A 15,302-nucleotide genomic window follows, 5' to 3' on the forward strand; every position below is an offset into this window, starting at 1 on the left:
TGTGGGGGGGGGGGGGCCGTTAGTACTGTAGGGGGACATGGCCCCCTGGCCCCCCTGTCCCTACACCCATGCCGTAGGCTTGTCTAAACTGCGCCGCAAAGGGTCAGTTAATAGATGAGTGCTTGGGGTTCGAACGTAGGAAACAAGAGCTGGATCGCTTTGTGACGAGATGTTTTTAGCCGCGTATTGACGTCACGGAACCAACCTAACGATGCGTTGGATTAGTGCCTATATGGTTATTTTCGCATTCCATTGGCTGTTGCGGTGCTGCCCCAGCACGCTACTGTGCCCCCTGCTTCAACGGCGGCCGGTCGACCCATCACCCGAGCGCCAGCCGGCCCGCAGGCGGCGCTGCCGGCCGCCGGCTCCCAGCTGCGTCCGCCGCCGGCGCCGGCCTTGTCACTGCCGCCTGCCGCCCGCCAGGCGGCGTCAGCCTGCGCGCAGGCGGAGCCCGGCGCCGCGGAACCGCCTGTGCTTACCTTAGCTGTGCCGAAGGTCACCGGTGTGCCAGGTGAGGCGCCGCATTTGGAGATAATTAACGACGGGCAAATTATCTGTTCATACTAGGATGTTACCCAGCAGAGTGGCGCAGTTGAAGCGTGCTGGGCCCGTGATGCAGAGGTCCGTGGATCGAAACCACGCTCTGCTACGTTTTGTAAGCAGCGTCTTGTGCGCCGCTGTCTTTCAAGCCACAAGGCCCACACGGAACTCAGGCACGAGTGGCATAAAAACCACACGGAGTGTCCATTTGACTTCCAATTGAAGGTTTTTGCTCGTTCCACATGCCGAAGCACATGCCAAGACTAACAACAAAAAAGTTAGCCGTTACTCGTGGCATCTCGAAAGCAGGTACTTTCCACCGGCTGACTGTCCCGGTCCCGCCGCCGTCGTCTGACCTCGTCGCCCTGGCAGCACGGCCCTCGCGGCGCCGGGAGTCGGCCGCGGCTCCGCACGCGCCGCCCGTCCGGCTCGCCACCACCGAGGACTCTGAGACCAGCCGCTGCAGCCAGTCCTCGGACGCCGGCGAGTCCTCGGAGGAGGAGGAGGAGGCACCAGCGGTGGAGGAAACCGGCAGCGGCGTCGGCTCGGACGGCGGCACCGGCAGCGAGGGCGACGGCCGATCCGCCAGCGGCGCGGTCTCCGAGAACGACTGAGGCAGCGGCTTGGACGGTGGGCTCGGGGTGAAAGGTCAGCTGCGGCCCCCTCCCCAATCGAAGCGAAAATTAATGTTGGGCGCTAGCTTCGCACGGCAAGAAACCAGATGAACTCTGCTTTTGCTTCTCCCCAATTTTCCAAGCTTCATCGGCACAATGTTCGAGTGAGACCGACCGGTGAAGTGGGCACGTTGCGTACATGACGTCCATGTCGCACGGAGGGAGTTGGATGGCAGGAAACCAACACCCGGAATCGTGAGGTTCAAAGTGTGACGTCCAGGTGCGTAAGGCACTGCAGTCTGCGGACGCAGATGACGGGATAGTTAAGGATTTGATCAATAGCTACGACAGTTCCAAGCGGACAGTGTGTATTGGGAGGCCCGGGAGCACCCTACCCCAGCACGTGAGTAGTGAGCTCCTGAATCAACCACCGGGTGTTTGCGGGACGCTGAGTCAGTTGATGGCTTGGTCGTGCCAGCTGATGGCTCGGTCGTGTTAGCGCCTGTAGATGACCCAAGACGTGACAAATCAGAAAACGGTCTTGTTCACTGCATTTGACGATAACTAAAGGTCAACAAACATGACGTGTTTACATGGCGATAAATGCGCAGTACTGTCCGGGTTGATCTAGTGGAATGCACTGCCTGAGGGCCGCATGGTACCACAATGACGTGGACGCCAACCAGCAAAACACACGTCTCGCTGAAGTTTGACGCCGAGATCCACTGTCGTCGATTCGCCAAATTCTAGCGAAAACAAATCCCCCATAACCCATAGGTCCGTGGACCGAAACCACGCTCTGCTAGCTTTTCTGAGTGCAGTCACGTTCGTTTCAAATTTGAGAATTATTATCATCATGCGACGTTCGTATAGATCCGCGGTTACCGGCCAGAAGGGTGGAGCGGTGGGAGCTTGCGGGGCCCATAACCCAGAGGCCCTCGCACGGCCCTCGTGGCGCCGCACGCGCCTCCCGTCCAGCGCGCCACCACCGAGGACTCTCCGAGTCCCGCGGTTCAGCCAGCCCTCGGGTCTCGGCGAGTCCTCGGAGCAGGAGGAGGCACCAGCGGCGGAGACCGGCAGCGGCCCCGGCTCGGGCGGCGGCGTGAGACCGAGTGGTGAAGTGGACACGTTGCGTACATGACGTCCATGTCGCATGGAGGGAGTTGGATGGCATGAAATCAACACCCGGAATCGTGATGTTCAAAGTGTGACATCCAGGTGCGTAAGGCACTGCAGTCTGCGCACGCCGATGACAGGATAGTAGAGGACTTTACTAGCAGCTACGACAGTTCCAAGCGGACAGTGTGCATGGGGAGGCCTGCGTGCACCCTACCCCAACACGGGAGTAGTGAGCTCCTGTCTGGCTCGATCGTGTGAGCGCCTGTAGATGACCCAAGACATGGCAAATCCCAAAACCGTCTTGTTCACTGCATTTGACGATGATTAAACGTCAGCAAACATCACGCGTTTACATGGCGATAAATGCACAGTACTGTCCGGGTTGATCTGGCGGAATGCACTGGCTGGGGGGAGGGGGGGGGGGGGAGCGCATGGCGTCAGAATGACGTGGACGCCAACCGGCAAAACTACCGCCAAATCTCAGCATGTGTATCCATTCGTTTCCTTTCAGCATCTTGAATATCGTTGTTTATCCCAGGTAGCGTATGTGCAGTAATAAACATATCTGACACGTCTCGCTGAAGTTTGACGCCGAGATCCATCATCGTCGATCCGCCAAACCCCAGCAACCCCCCCCCCCCCCCCTCATCCAAATTCTACAGGTCTGTCCCAGTTCTCTCCGTTTAGGAACCTCCGAGGTATTACCAGAGAGATCACACGCTCTCCGCTAAAGCCACCGAATAAAGGTGACGTCATCAACCACGGCGCCAGCTCAGCCCACTACGCGCTTGCCGCTGCTGCTCCCCCACAGTCGTACAGCCCGGTCACGACTCGCCGCTTGCGAGCCCGTTCGTTACGATCCTTCTGCCGTCGCGTCGTAGGTCCCACAGAAGTCGGCGTAATGCCTGAGGTGTGCGATGACAATATTTATTTGGTGGCTGTGGTGGAGGTCGTGTGGTTATCTCTCAGACGTCGACCAACACGTATTGAATGAGTATACGATATTGCCATGTCATCCAATAACGCTTATACGCACGAGACGAGATGATTCGCGACAAGATAATTCGACAAATTATCTGCACAAGCGGACAAATCATCTGTTCATTCGCGCAGGTGCTCAGCAGAGTGGCGCAGTGGAAGCGTGCTGGGCCCATAACCCAGAGGTCCGTGGATCGAAACCACGCTCTGCTAGATTTTCTGGGTGTAGTCGCATACGTTTCACCTTTGAAAACGGTTGTTGTTTTCAGGCGACGTTTGTGTAGTTCCGTGGATATCCGCCAGCAGAGTGGCGCAGTGGAAGCGTGCTGGGCCCATAACCCAGAGGTCCGTGGATCGAAACCACGCTCTGCTACGTCTTGTGGGCGGCGTCTTGTGCGCCACTTTATTTCAAGCCACACGTCCTATACGGAACTCAGGCACGAGAGGCATAAAAACCACACGGAGTGTCCATTTGACTTCCCATGCAAGACTGCTTGTTCCATATGCAGAAGGACATGGCAAAACTAACAATAAAAAGGTTCTCCGCTACTCGTGGCATCTCGAAAGCAGGCGCTTTCCACCGGCTCACTGTCCCGGTCCCGCCGCCGTCGTCTGACCTCGTCGCCCTGGCAGCACGGCCCTCGCGGCGCCGGGAGTCGGCCGCGGGCGCCGCACGCGCCGCCCGTCCGGCGCGCCACCACCGATGACTCTGAGACCGGCTGGTGCAGCCAGTCCTCGGACGCCGGCGAGTCCTCGGAGGAGGAGGAGGAGGCACCAGCGGTGGAGGAGACCGGCAGCGGCACCGGCTCGGACGGCGGCACCGACAGCGAGGGCGACGGCCGATCCGCCAGCGGCGCGGTCTCCGAGGACGACTGAGGCAGCGGCTTTGACGGTTGGCTGGGGGTCAAGGGTCAACTGCGACCCCCTCTCCCAATCGAAGCGAAAATTAATACTGGTCGCAAGCTTTGCGCGGCAAGAAACCACGTGAATTCTGCTTTTGCTTCTCCCCCAATTCTTTAGGCTTCATCGGCACGATGCTTCGAGTGAGACCGACTGGCGAAGTGGGCACGTTGCGTACATGACGTCCATGTCGCATAGAGGGAGTTGCATGGCAGGAAATCAACACCAGGAATCGTGAGGTTCAAAGTGTAACACCCAGGTGCGTAAGGCACTGCAGTCTGCGCACGCCGATGACAGGATAGTTATGGATTTTACCAATAACTACGACAGTTCCAAGCGGACAATGTGTATGGGGAGGCCCGGGTGCACCTTACCCCAACTGGTGAGTAGTGAGCTCCTGAATCAATCGCCGAGCGTTTGCCAGACGCTGTGCCAGCTGATGGCTCGGTCTTGTTTACGCCTGTAGGTGATTCAAGACATGAAAAATCCGAAAATGGTCTTGTTCACTGAATCTGACGATGACCAAATGTCAACAAGCATCACACGTTTACATAGTGATAAATGCACGGTATTGTCCGGGTTGATCTGGTGGAATGCACTGGCTGGGGAGGAGGGGGGCGGGGGAGCGCATGGCACCAGAATGGCGTGGACGCCAACCGACAAAACTACCACCACGTCTCAGCATGTCTATCCCCTGGTTTCCTTTCAGCATCTTGAACATCGTTGTTTATCCCAGGTAGCGTATGTACAGTAATAAACATGCCTGACACGTGTCGCTGAAGTTTGACGCCGATATCCATTGTCGAAGATCCGCCAAACCCTGGCAAACACGAACCCCTATCCAAATTCTACCGGTCTGTTCCAGTTCTCTTTGTTTAGGAACTTACGAGGCATTACCAGAGAGATCACACACTCTCCGCTAAAGCCACCGAATAAAGGTGACGTCATCAGCCACGGCGCCAGCTGAGCCCACTACTCGCTTGCCCCCCCCCCCCCCACAGTAGTACAGCCTGGTCATGACTCGCTTCTCGCGAGCCCGTTCGTTACGACCTATCTGCCGTCGCGTCGTAGATCCCCAAGGAGTCCGCGTAATGCCGGAGCGTGTTTGATGACATCACCTTGATTTGGTGGCTGTGGTGGAGGTCGTGTGATAATCTCTTTGACGTCGACGAAAACGTTGTTGTTTTATTAGTATACGTCATTCATACCTTATTCAATAACACTTAGGGTCGTCTAAGCTGCGCCGCAAAAGGTCAGTAAAAAAGTGGGTGCTCAGAGTGGGAGAAAGAAACTAGAGCTGCGTCGTTTTTTGACGAGATGTTTTTAGCCGCGTGGTGACGTCACGGAACTAACCTAGCGATATGTTGCATTAGTGCCTGTATGGCTATTCTGCACTCCATTGGCTATTGTGGCGCTGCCCCAGCACTCCATTGTGGCCCCTGCTGCAGCGGCGGCCGGTCAACCCAGCACCCGAGCGGCAGCCAGCCCGCATGCGGCGCGGCCGGCCGCCGGCTCCCAGCTGCGTCCGCCGCCGGCGCCGGCCTTGTCACTGCCGCCTGCCGCCCGCCAGGCGGCGTCAGCCTGCGCGCAGGCGGAGCCTGTCGCCGCGGAGCCTGTGCCTGTGCTCTCATTAGCTGTGCCGAAGGTCACCGGTGCGCCAGGTGAGGCGCCGCATTTGGAGTTAACGAACGACGACGGGCAAATCATCTGTTCATACGTGCGGATGACCCAGCAGAGTGGCGCAGTGGAAGCGTGCTGGGCCCATAACCCAGAGGTCCGTGGATCGAAACCACGCTCTGCTAGCTTTTCTGAGTGTAGTCACGTTCGTTTCAAATTCAAATTCAAATTCAAATTCGGCGGCGGACGCAGCTGGGAGCCGGCGGCCGGCCGCGCCGCCTGCGGGACGCCTGCCGCTCGGGTGATGGGTCGACCGGCCGCCGCTGAAGCAGGGGCCTCAGTGGCGTGCTGGGGCAGACACGCAATAGCCAATAGAGTGCAGAATAGCCATACAGGCACTAATGCAATGTATCGTTAGGTTAGTTTCGTGACGTCAACACGCGGCTGAAAACATCTCGTCACAAAACGAGACAGCTCTTGTTTCCTACGTTCGAACCACGAGCACTCACCTGTTAACTGACCTCTTGCGGCGCAGCTTAGACAACCCTAAGTCATGGGCGTAGGAACAGGGGGGGGGGGGGCAGAGGGGCCAGCAGTGTCAACTACCGCCCCCCCCCCCCTTACACTTTTCAGATGGAAGGTTGTGTTTAGTTTACACTTGCACCACATTTAAATATACATGCCGATTTACCTAGTTCACCAGCCATGGTCCTCAAGATGCGTCATCTTTTTCGTTTGCTTATTGGTCATCGTTCAGTGCCACGGCCGCGGGACGACACCAAGCGGCCTATGGAGACTGCAACACCGTGCGTTCAGGCTGTTGTTGCTATCACTTGCGAGCGCTTACGTCCAATCCATCCTGCATTGCTTTTTATCAGTAATCAATTCTGACTGAATCTTGAACGTTTTAACACGAACATGGATTGTCCATGTTAATACAAGTTTAGGACTCCTTTTCATCTCCAATCTACTTTCAGGGATTCCTCATATCTCTGAGAAAAACGGAAAAACAGGGCACTGGAGCCTGTGTGACAATTATTGGACCACCCTTGGCGATCAGGGATGTTGTTGAGTCAATGAGGGCTCCTGTGCTGATCCGGGACCAACTGCGCGGGTCAGAAGGCCTCCCGTGTCAGGGAGGGGAACAGTGTGATATTATATATCCTTCCAATTGCTTCCGGATCGACCGGGAGATCCCGCCCCATGACCCTAAAATGGCAGTCAGAAGACGCTTCGCGATGGGACGGAGTGACCCTTCAGCTCTTGACCTGGACTGGGAACGTGCCTTTGGTGTTCTACTCAAGGGGCCCCTGCCCGGAAGGAAATAAGGGGCCTCATTATTGTTAAATGAAGTAGAGGTCTCATTATTGTTTAGTAGAGTAGGTCGGAATGAATTAAAAAAACACAAACATGGCGATCCCATGTTTGCCTATGAACGTTTATTTTTTCAAAGTGGATTGATGAAAAAAGTGCATCAAAAGTTTTGAACATGCCCGCCCGCAACCTGCAGAGCAAGGACAGCGATGATCTGGGTTGCAGCTTCCGTAAAACCGAACGGCGTCGGCCACTGCAAATGCCAACAGACGGAGGGCACCGTGTTAATCTGTCTTCTGGACAGATTACTAGCTACAAAAACACGAAAAATAGAGAATCTGCCTTCACTCTTCTAGTTCCACCACCAGATTCCAGCACCACTTCGCGGTGCTTTAAGGGCCAATCCGTCCTTATCATCAGTCTTAAAACCGCACACGTGAAATAGGCGGCCAGACTGCCTTGCAGATGTAAGATTTCGTGTACTGAATCGTTCAAAGGTACTTATTTCAGACAGGAGCGGATCTAGCCTGGAGTTTTGGGGGGAGGAGGGGGGAGGGGGACAACCGTTCGTCGTCAGCTGGCTGGTGTGGGAACCGAGGTCCAGTGCATGGTGCCTCTCGAGAGTACCTAGTAGGGACACTATTTAAGCACCGAAATGCTTTTGAATTTTAAACAAAAGTTAAAACAAAACAGTTAAGACAGTTAAAGTTAAAACATGTGGTAAGTAAACGAAACTTTTATGAAGTTCTGGGAATGCTTTGGGGAGGCAAAACATGCTCTCATAGTTTTTGGGGGGGCCATGACCCGTGCCCCCCTCCCCCCAGGATCCGGCTATGCTTTCAGAAGCGTCATCATCTTCGTCCACCCGTTAGCCACGGCTCAGTGTCAGCTGTGGAACCGACGCTGCGCGGCCTATGGAGACTGCAGCGTCTGGCATCGGGGTCTTTTAAAGTAAGATTTGCGAGTACGCATGCTCAAAATTACGTCACATAACTTTTGTTACTGACCGATTCAAGTGTTGATCCACGGACTTTGGAGCCTGCAACGCCTGGTGTCGAGGTTTTTGTTGCGAAGACTTGCGAGCGCGCATGCTAAAAAAACCACGTTATATGGATTGTGTCACCAATTGATTCTGACTGAATGCTTAAAATTTCCAAGCAAACATGGCTTGGCGATATTAATACACATTGCTGACCACTCGATCTGCAATCAATTTTTTATTCTCAAATTACGATGAAACACATCGCTCTACAATCTACTTTCGCGGTGTCCTCAATGTCTGTAGAACGCAGATAAAACGTTAGGAATAGGCTTCTGAATTCTATCGGTTTATGCAGAGTCTACTAAGCCATTGCAAATACGTACACTGGTGAGTTATTCCATGCGGTCGCTAAACGCCTGATTTCTGCAGTTTATTGACCTTGACACGCGCTCGGATGTGGGGGGGGGGGCAAATTGGTTCGCCCCCCCAAAGGTTTTTCCAGACTGGTTCCGAACGGCGCGGCATAGCCGCGCTCTGTTTTGCATAGCTTTAGACAGTTGATTAGCGGATCGTTTGGCATCAACAATATAGATGCACATTGCAAGGCCGCTACCTATGGCAGGTTAAAGTCAGGCCGTGGTTTCAGCGAAGTCAGCTTGTAGGGAATCGCTCAATCTAATGCAACAATGGAGTGTAAGAAGAAACCGCACATCTCTGAGATGCTTTCTTAGGCAACATAAGTATTGAATGAGTAAATTACGTTGACCTAAGGTAAGGTATAAAGCTCAGACCAAGGTCAAAACCAACCATTTTTATTACTTTAGGGCTTGCTGTATGGGATGTTTCTGGCGCTCACTTCGAATTTATTGACGGCAGGGACCACATCATACATCTTCCATTGACTTGTTAGAAGTCAGAATAGATCACTGGCCTAGAATGACATGGGCCTACATTTTTCTTATATTTTTAGAAACACACTGCCTAGCGTAATCTTTCTCGCTTATTCAAATGCAAAACTCAGAGCAGTCTTGTATGATGTTGGTCACCATGGCCTTCAAAAGGTCAAACAAGGCTACTGACCTTATCTGAACATGTGACCTTTATCTATCTAGTAGCAGGTATCTAGCAGGCCACGCGGGCGCGTGTTAAAAATGTAAACAGAATTGATTTCACGGTAGCCTCTGGTTTCTGTTCTGGTTGCAACGTGAAAATAACAATGAAACGAGGAAAACCGTATCCTTGGCTAGCAAGTAAACTACATCCGGGGATGCTTTTTTGTGTGTGGGGGGTCCTCATAAAGGGGGCTTTTGTCAACCATGTGTTCCTCTTAGCAAGGCTCTGGCTACCTCCTGCCTACACACAAAAGCAGATCAAGTCATCTACGTCAAATGACGGACAATTAAATGTCCGTTGGGCCAATTCATACCCAAAGTAGGCAGCTCCCCGGCGGAATTTCTCTGGGATGGTGTGGTGTATGGGAAGATAATTCGGAAAAGGTACTGTTTCAGGCGTCCAAAACATGTTTTACATCCCGATTAGTAGCAATGCTGATCCAGAAACGTGCAACAAAGCAGCCACACCATCAGTTCGCGGTCAATCATTCGACGACAGCCGGGCCAGGAAAGTGGCCACCGACGGCGGACGGGAGAAGAGCTCACATAAGGAATATATGACAGAAGGGCATTCATTCTGTGGCTTGGTTTTTGAAAGAAGAATCTCCTGTCCTATGCCTCCTGTCACATGGTTTTTGGCAGTTTCAATCTTCCGAATTCTTTACCGCCTAAGATGCCGCCAAGTCTTATCTCTTGAAAAGCAGCCAGCGAAATGAAGATGCATGCAAAATATGTTGTGCTGTGAGCCATCGATTTACTTTCAAAATTCTCACCAGCCTATGCTCCGGCCATATTTTGGCATCTACTTTGTGAAGACAGAGGCCTCCGCAATGACCCAAAATGCCTACCCGCTCGTTGAATTTCGGCTCCCCAGGAAAGACAACGTTGAAATGGACGAATTATCTTGGGAAGCTGGATAGCCTTATTTCCCGAATGACGTACATGGGTCGGGTAGGCAGGAGTGTGCACCAGTGAGAAAAAGCTCTAGATGCATATCTCGAATAGCAGTCATTACATTTAAATAAAGAGCGATAACGTTCATCTCTACCACGCTCGCCCCGGTCATCGAGCTTGTTTTCCAGAAAAAGTTCCTGAAGAACGCCCTGAGCTTCCCCCCCCCCCCCACTTTTTGAAACGTTCCTACAGCTGCGCATATGCCCTAAGCATTATTGAACAAGATAGGAATGTTATACACTCATCAGATACGTCTTGGTCGAAGTCAGAGAGATTACCACACGACCTCTACCACAGCCACCAAATAAAGGTGATGTCATCAAACATGCTCAGGCATTACGCGGACTTCTTGGATACCTACGACGCGACGACAGATGTGTCGTAGCGAAAGGGTTCGCAAGCAGCGAGTCGTGACCAGGTTGTACGACTGTGGGGGAGCAGCGGCGGCATGTGCGTAATGCGGCTCAGCTGGCGCCACGGTTGATGACGTCACCTTTGTTCGGTGGCTGTGGCGGAGGGCGCGTGATGATCTTTCTGGTCATTCCTGGGAAGCTCTTCGACGGAGAGAACTCGGAGAGACCCATAAAATTTGGGTGGGGGGTTCGTCTCCGCTACGGTTTGGCGAATCGACGACAATGGATCTCGACGTCAAACTTCAGCGATGCGTGTCAGGTATGTTTGTTACTGCACATACGCTACCTATGATAAACAACGATGTTCAAGATGCTGAAAGGAAAAGAGGGGATAGATACGCTGAGATTTGCTGCCAGTTTTATCGGTTGGCGTTCACGTGATTCTGGCGCCATGTGCCCCCTCCCCCACCCTTCTCCAGCCAGTGCATTCCACCAGATCAACCCGGACAATACTGTGCATTTATCGCCATGTAAACGCATCATGTTTGTTCACGTTTGGTTATAGTTAAATGCAGTGAACAGGGTCGTTTTCGGATTTGTCACGTCTTGAGTTATCTACAGGCGCTGGCACGACCGAGCCAGAAACTGACACAGAGTCCCGCAAACACTCGGCGATTGATTCAGGGGCTCACTGCTCACGTGTTGGGGTAGGGTGCTCCCGGGCCTCCCCATACACACTGTCCGCTTGGAACTGTCGTAGCTATTGGTAAAATCCTTAACTGTCCTGTCATCGGCGTGCGCAGACTGCAGTGCCTTACGCACCTGGATGTCACACTTTGAACCTCACGATTCCGGGTGTTGATTTCCTGTCATCCAACTCCCTCCATGCGACATGGGCGTCATGTACGCAACGTGCCCACTTCACCAGTCGGTCTCACTCGAAGCATAGTGCTGATGGAACCCAGGGAATTGGGGGAGAAGGAAAAGCAGAGTTCACCTGGTTTCTTGCCGTGCGAAGCTAGCGACCAACATTAATTTTCGCTCCGATTGGGCGGGGGGGGGGGGGCAGCAGCTGACCCTCGACTCCCAGTCCACCGTCCAAGCTGCTCCCTCAGTCGTCCTCGGAGACCGCGCCGCTGGCGGACCGACCGTCGCCCTCGCTGCCGGTGCCGCCGTCCGAGCCAACGCCGCTGCCGGTCTGCTCCACCGCTGGTGCCTCCTCCTCCTCCTCCGAGGACTCGCCGGCGTCCGAGAACTGGCTGCACCAGCTGGTCTCAGAGTCCTCGGTGGTGGCTCGCCGGACGGGCGGCGCGTGGGGCGCCATGGCCGACTCCCGGCGCCGCGAGGGCCGTGCTGTCGGGGCGACGAGGTCAGACGACGGCGGCGGGACCTGGACAGTCAGCCGGTGGAAAGTTCCTGCTTTTGGGATGCCACGAGTAGCGCAGAACATTTAACGCTGCCCACAAAGCGTAGCAGAGTGTGGTTTCGATCCACGGACCTCTGGGTTATGGGCCCAGCACGCTTCCACTGCGCCACTCTGCTGGGTGACCTGTACGCATGAACAGATAATTTGTCCGACGTTAGTTATCTCCAAATGCGGCTCCTCACCTGACACACCGGTGACCTTCGGCACAGCTAAGGAGAGCACAGGCGGCTCCGCGGCGCCGGGCTCCGCCTGCGCGCAGGCTGACGCCGCCTGGCGGGCGGCAGGCGGCAGTGACAAGGCCGGCGCCGGCGGCGGACGCAGCTGGGAGCCGGCGGCCGGCTGCGCTGCCTACAGGCCGGCTGCCGCTCGGGTGATTGGTCGGCCGGCCGCCGCTGAAGCAGGGGCCACAGTAGCGTGCTGGGGCAGCACAACAATAGTCAATGGAGTACAAAAGTAGCCATACAGGCACTTATTCAACGCATCATTACATAAGTTGTGTGGCGCCATCACGCGGCCAAAATTATCTTGCCAAAAGACGACGCAGCTCTAATTTCTTCCTGCAGCTCTGAACACTCACGTGTTTACTGCCCTTTTGCGGCGCAGCTTAAACGACTCTAAGTGTTATTGAATCAGGTATGAATGACGTATGTTCATCAAAAAACGACGTCTTGGTCAACGTCAGAGAGAAAACCACACGACCTCTGCCACAGCCACCAACTAAAAGTGGTGGCTTTTTCTTTTTTTTTAGAAACACACTGCCTAGCGTAATCTTTCTCGATTATTCAAATGCAAAACTCAGAGCAGTCTTAAATGATTTTGGTCACCATGGCCTTCGAAAGGTCAAACAAGGCTACTGACCTTACCTTAACATGTGGCCTTTTGCTTTACAGCAGCTGTCTATGTTCTGGGGTACTTAAGAGACCAGCCTGGCACTTAACCTTGTTTGACCTTATTTCACCCGAATGTCATGACCTAGGAACCTCAGACTTGGACCTAAGTGAGTTCACGTGCAGGTCAACACACCCTGTGAATTTGGTGTTTCTAGCTCTCCTAGTTACCTCAGGGGGCGGGGTCAAATTGACCCCCACCCAAGCGAAGGGTATCTAGCAGGCCACGCGTGCGCGTGTTAAAAATGTAAACAGAATTGATTTCACAGTAGCCTCTGGTTTCTGTTCTGGTTGCAACGTGAAAATAACAATGGAAAGAAGAAAACTGTATCTCTGGCTAACAAGTACACTACATCCGGGGATAGTTTTTGTGTGTGGGTGGGTCCTCATAAAGGGGGCTTTTGTCAACCATGCGTTCCTCTTAGCAAGGCTCTGGCTACCCCCTTCCTGCACACAAAAGCAGATCGCATCATCCACGTTAAATGACGGATAATTAAATGTCCGTTGAGCCAATTTATACCTAAAGTAGGCAGCTCCCCAGCGGAATTTCTCTGGAGTGGTGTGGTGTAAAGGAAGATAATTCGGAAAAAGGTACTGTTTCAGGTGTCCAAAACATGTTTGGCATCCCGATTAGTAGCAATGTTGATCCAGAAACGAGCAACAAAGCAGCCACACCATCAGTTCGCGGTCAGTCATTCGAAGACAGCCGGGCCCGGAAAGTGACCACCGACGGCGGACGGGAGCAGGGCTCAGACAAGGAATATATGACAGAAGGGCATTCACTCTGTGGCCTGGTTTTCAAAGGAGAATCCCCAGTTCTATGGCTCTTGTCACACGGTTTTTGGCAGTTTCAAGGTTCCGAACTAGTTTCCGCCTAAAATGCCGTGACATGTCTTATCTCCTGAAAAGCAGCCAGCGAAATAAAGGCGCAGGCAAAATCCGTTGTGCTGTGAGCCATCGATTCACTTTCAAAATTCTCACCGCCTATGCTCAGGCCATATTTTGGCCTCTACTTTGTGGAGACAGATGCCTCCTCAATGACCCAAAATGCCTACCCGCTCATGGAATTTCGGCTCCCCAGGAAAAACATCGTTGAAATGGACGAATAATCTTGGGAAGCTGGATAGCCTTATTTCCCGAATGCCATAGATAAGTCGGGTGGGCCGGAGTGTGCACCAGTGAGAAACAGCTCTAGATGCATATCTAGAATAGCGGTCATTACATTTAAATAAAGAGCGATAACGTTCATCTCTAGTCTCCCGTCGCCCGTCCGGCCGGCGCCTACCCGTGGGGAGGGGTCAGTCAGTTAAGTCCGCAGGGGTGGTTCCGCATCTGCCTCGTGCGGTTTGGTCCGTCGGTGTGCAGGCTCCCTGCCCGAGTGAGGGACTGCAAGCCAACGGGGTGGGCTTCGCGAGGTAGGTGTGGGCGGCCCGGGTTTGAACGATTCCGTCGACCAAGCGTGCTGTCATTGGCGGCAGATGAGTCGTAACGAACGGGCTCGCGAGTGGCGAGTCGTGACCAGGCTGTACGACTGGGGGAGCAGCGGTGGCGTGTGCGTAATGCGGCTCAGCTGGCTCCGTGGTTGATGACTTCACCTTTATTCGGTGGCTGTGGCGGGGGGCGCGTGATGATCGCTATGATTATTCCTTGGAAGTTCCTAAGCGGAGAGAACGGGGACAGACCCGTAGAATTTGGATGGGGTTCGTGTTCGCTAGGGTTTGGAGAATCTACGACAATGGATATCGGTGTAAAACTTCAGCGAGACGCGTCAGGTATGGTTATTGCTGCACATACACTGCCTGGGACAAACGGCAATATTCAAAATGCTGAAAAGAAGCGGGGGGGGGGGGGAGGATAGAGACGCTGAGGTTTGGGGAGAGTTTTGCTGGTTGACGTCCACGTCATTGTGGTGCCATGCCCCCTCCCCAGTCAGTGCACTCCGCCAGATTAGTCCGAACAGTACTGTGCGTTTATCGCCATGTAAAGGCGTGGTGTTTGTTGACGTTAAGTAATCGTCAAATGCAGTGAACAAGGTCGTTTTCGGATTTGTCACGTCTTGGGTCATCTACAGGCGCTGGCACGACCGAGCCATCAACTGACACTGAATGGGAAGTCAAATGGACACTCCGTGCGGTTGTTATGCCACTCGTGCCTGAGTTCCGTGTGGGACGTGCGGCGAAACAAAGTGGTGCACAAGACGCTGCTCACAAAACCTAGCAGAGCGTGGTTTCGATCCACGGACCTCTGGGTTATGGGCCCAGCACGCTTCCACTGCGCCACTCTGCTGGGTGACCTGCGTACATGAACAGATAATTCGCCCGTCGTTAGTTAACTCCAAATGCGGCGCCTCACATGACGCACCGGTGACCTTCGTCACAGCTAAGGAGAGCACAGGCGGCTCCGCGGCGCCGGGCTCCGCCTGCGCGCAGGCTGACGCCGCCTGGCGGGCGGCAGGCGGCAGTGACAAGGCCGGTGCCGGCGGCGGACGCAGCTGGGAGCCGGCGGC

General features: G+C 54.1%; 3 non-coding genes across 3 annotated transcripts; all 3 read left to right on the forward strand.

Moving 5' to 3' along the window:
- The first annotated feature begins 3,392 nt into the window (after nt 1-3,392).
- TRNAM-CAU (transfer RNA methionine (anticodon CAU)) lies at nt 3,393-3,464 on the forward strand. The gene has a single exon. It is a non-coding gene; the product is annotated as a tRNA-Met (tRNA).
- Nucleotides 3,465-3,552: 88 nt separating this feature from the next.
- TRNAM-CAU (transfer RNA methionine (anticodon CAU)) lies at nt 3,553-3,624 on the forward strand. Its single transcript has one exon. It is a non-coding gene; the product is annotated as a tRNA-Met (tRNA).
- A 2,257-nt stretch (nt 3,625-5,881) lies between these two features.
- Nucleotides 5,882-5,953, forward strand: TRNAM-CAU (transfer RNA methionine (anticodon CAU)). The gene has a single exon. It is a non-coding gene; the product is annotated as a tRNA-Met (tRNA).
- The last annotated feature ends 9,349 nt before the right edge of the window (nt 5,954-15,302 follow it).

This window comes from Pollicipes pollicipes, unplaced genomic scaffold (assembly GCF_011947565.3).
Source record: "Pollicipes pollicipes isolate AB1234 unplaced genomic scaffold, Ppol_2.1 Scaffold_4219;HRSCAF=4965_pilon_pilon_pilon, whole genome shotgun sequence".
Taxonomy (NCBI): domain Eukaryota; kingdom Metazoa; phylum Arthropoda; class Thecostraca; order Pollicipedomorpha; family Pollicipedidae; genus Pollicipes; species Pollicipes pollicipes.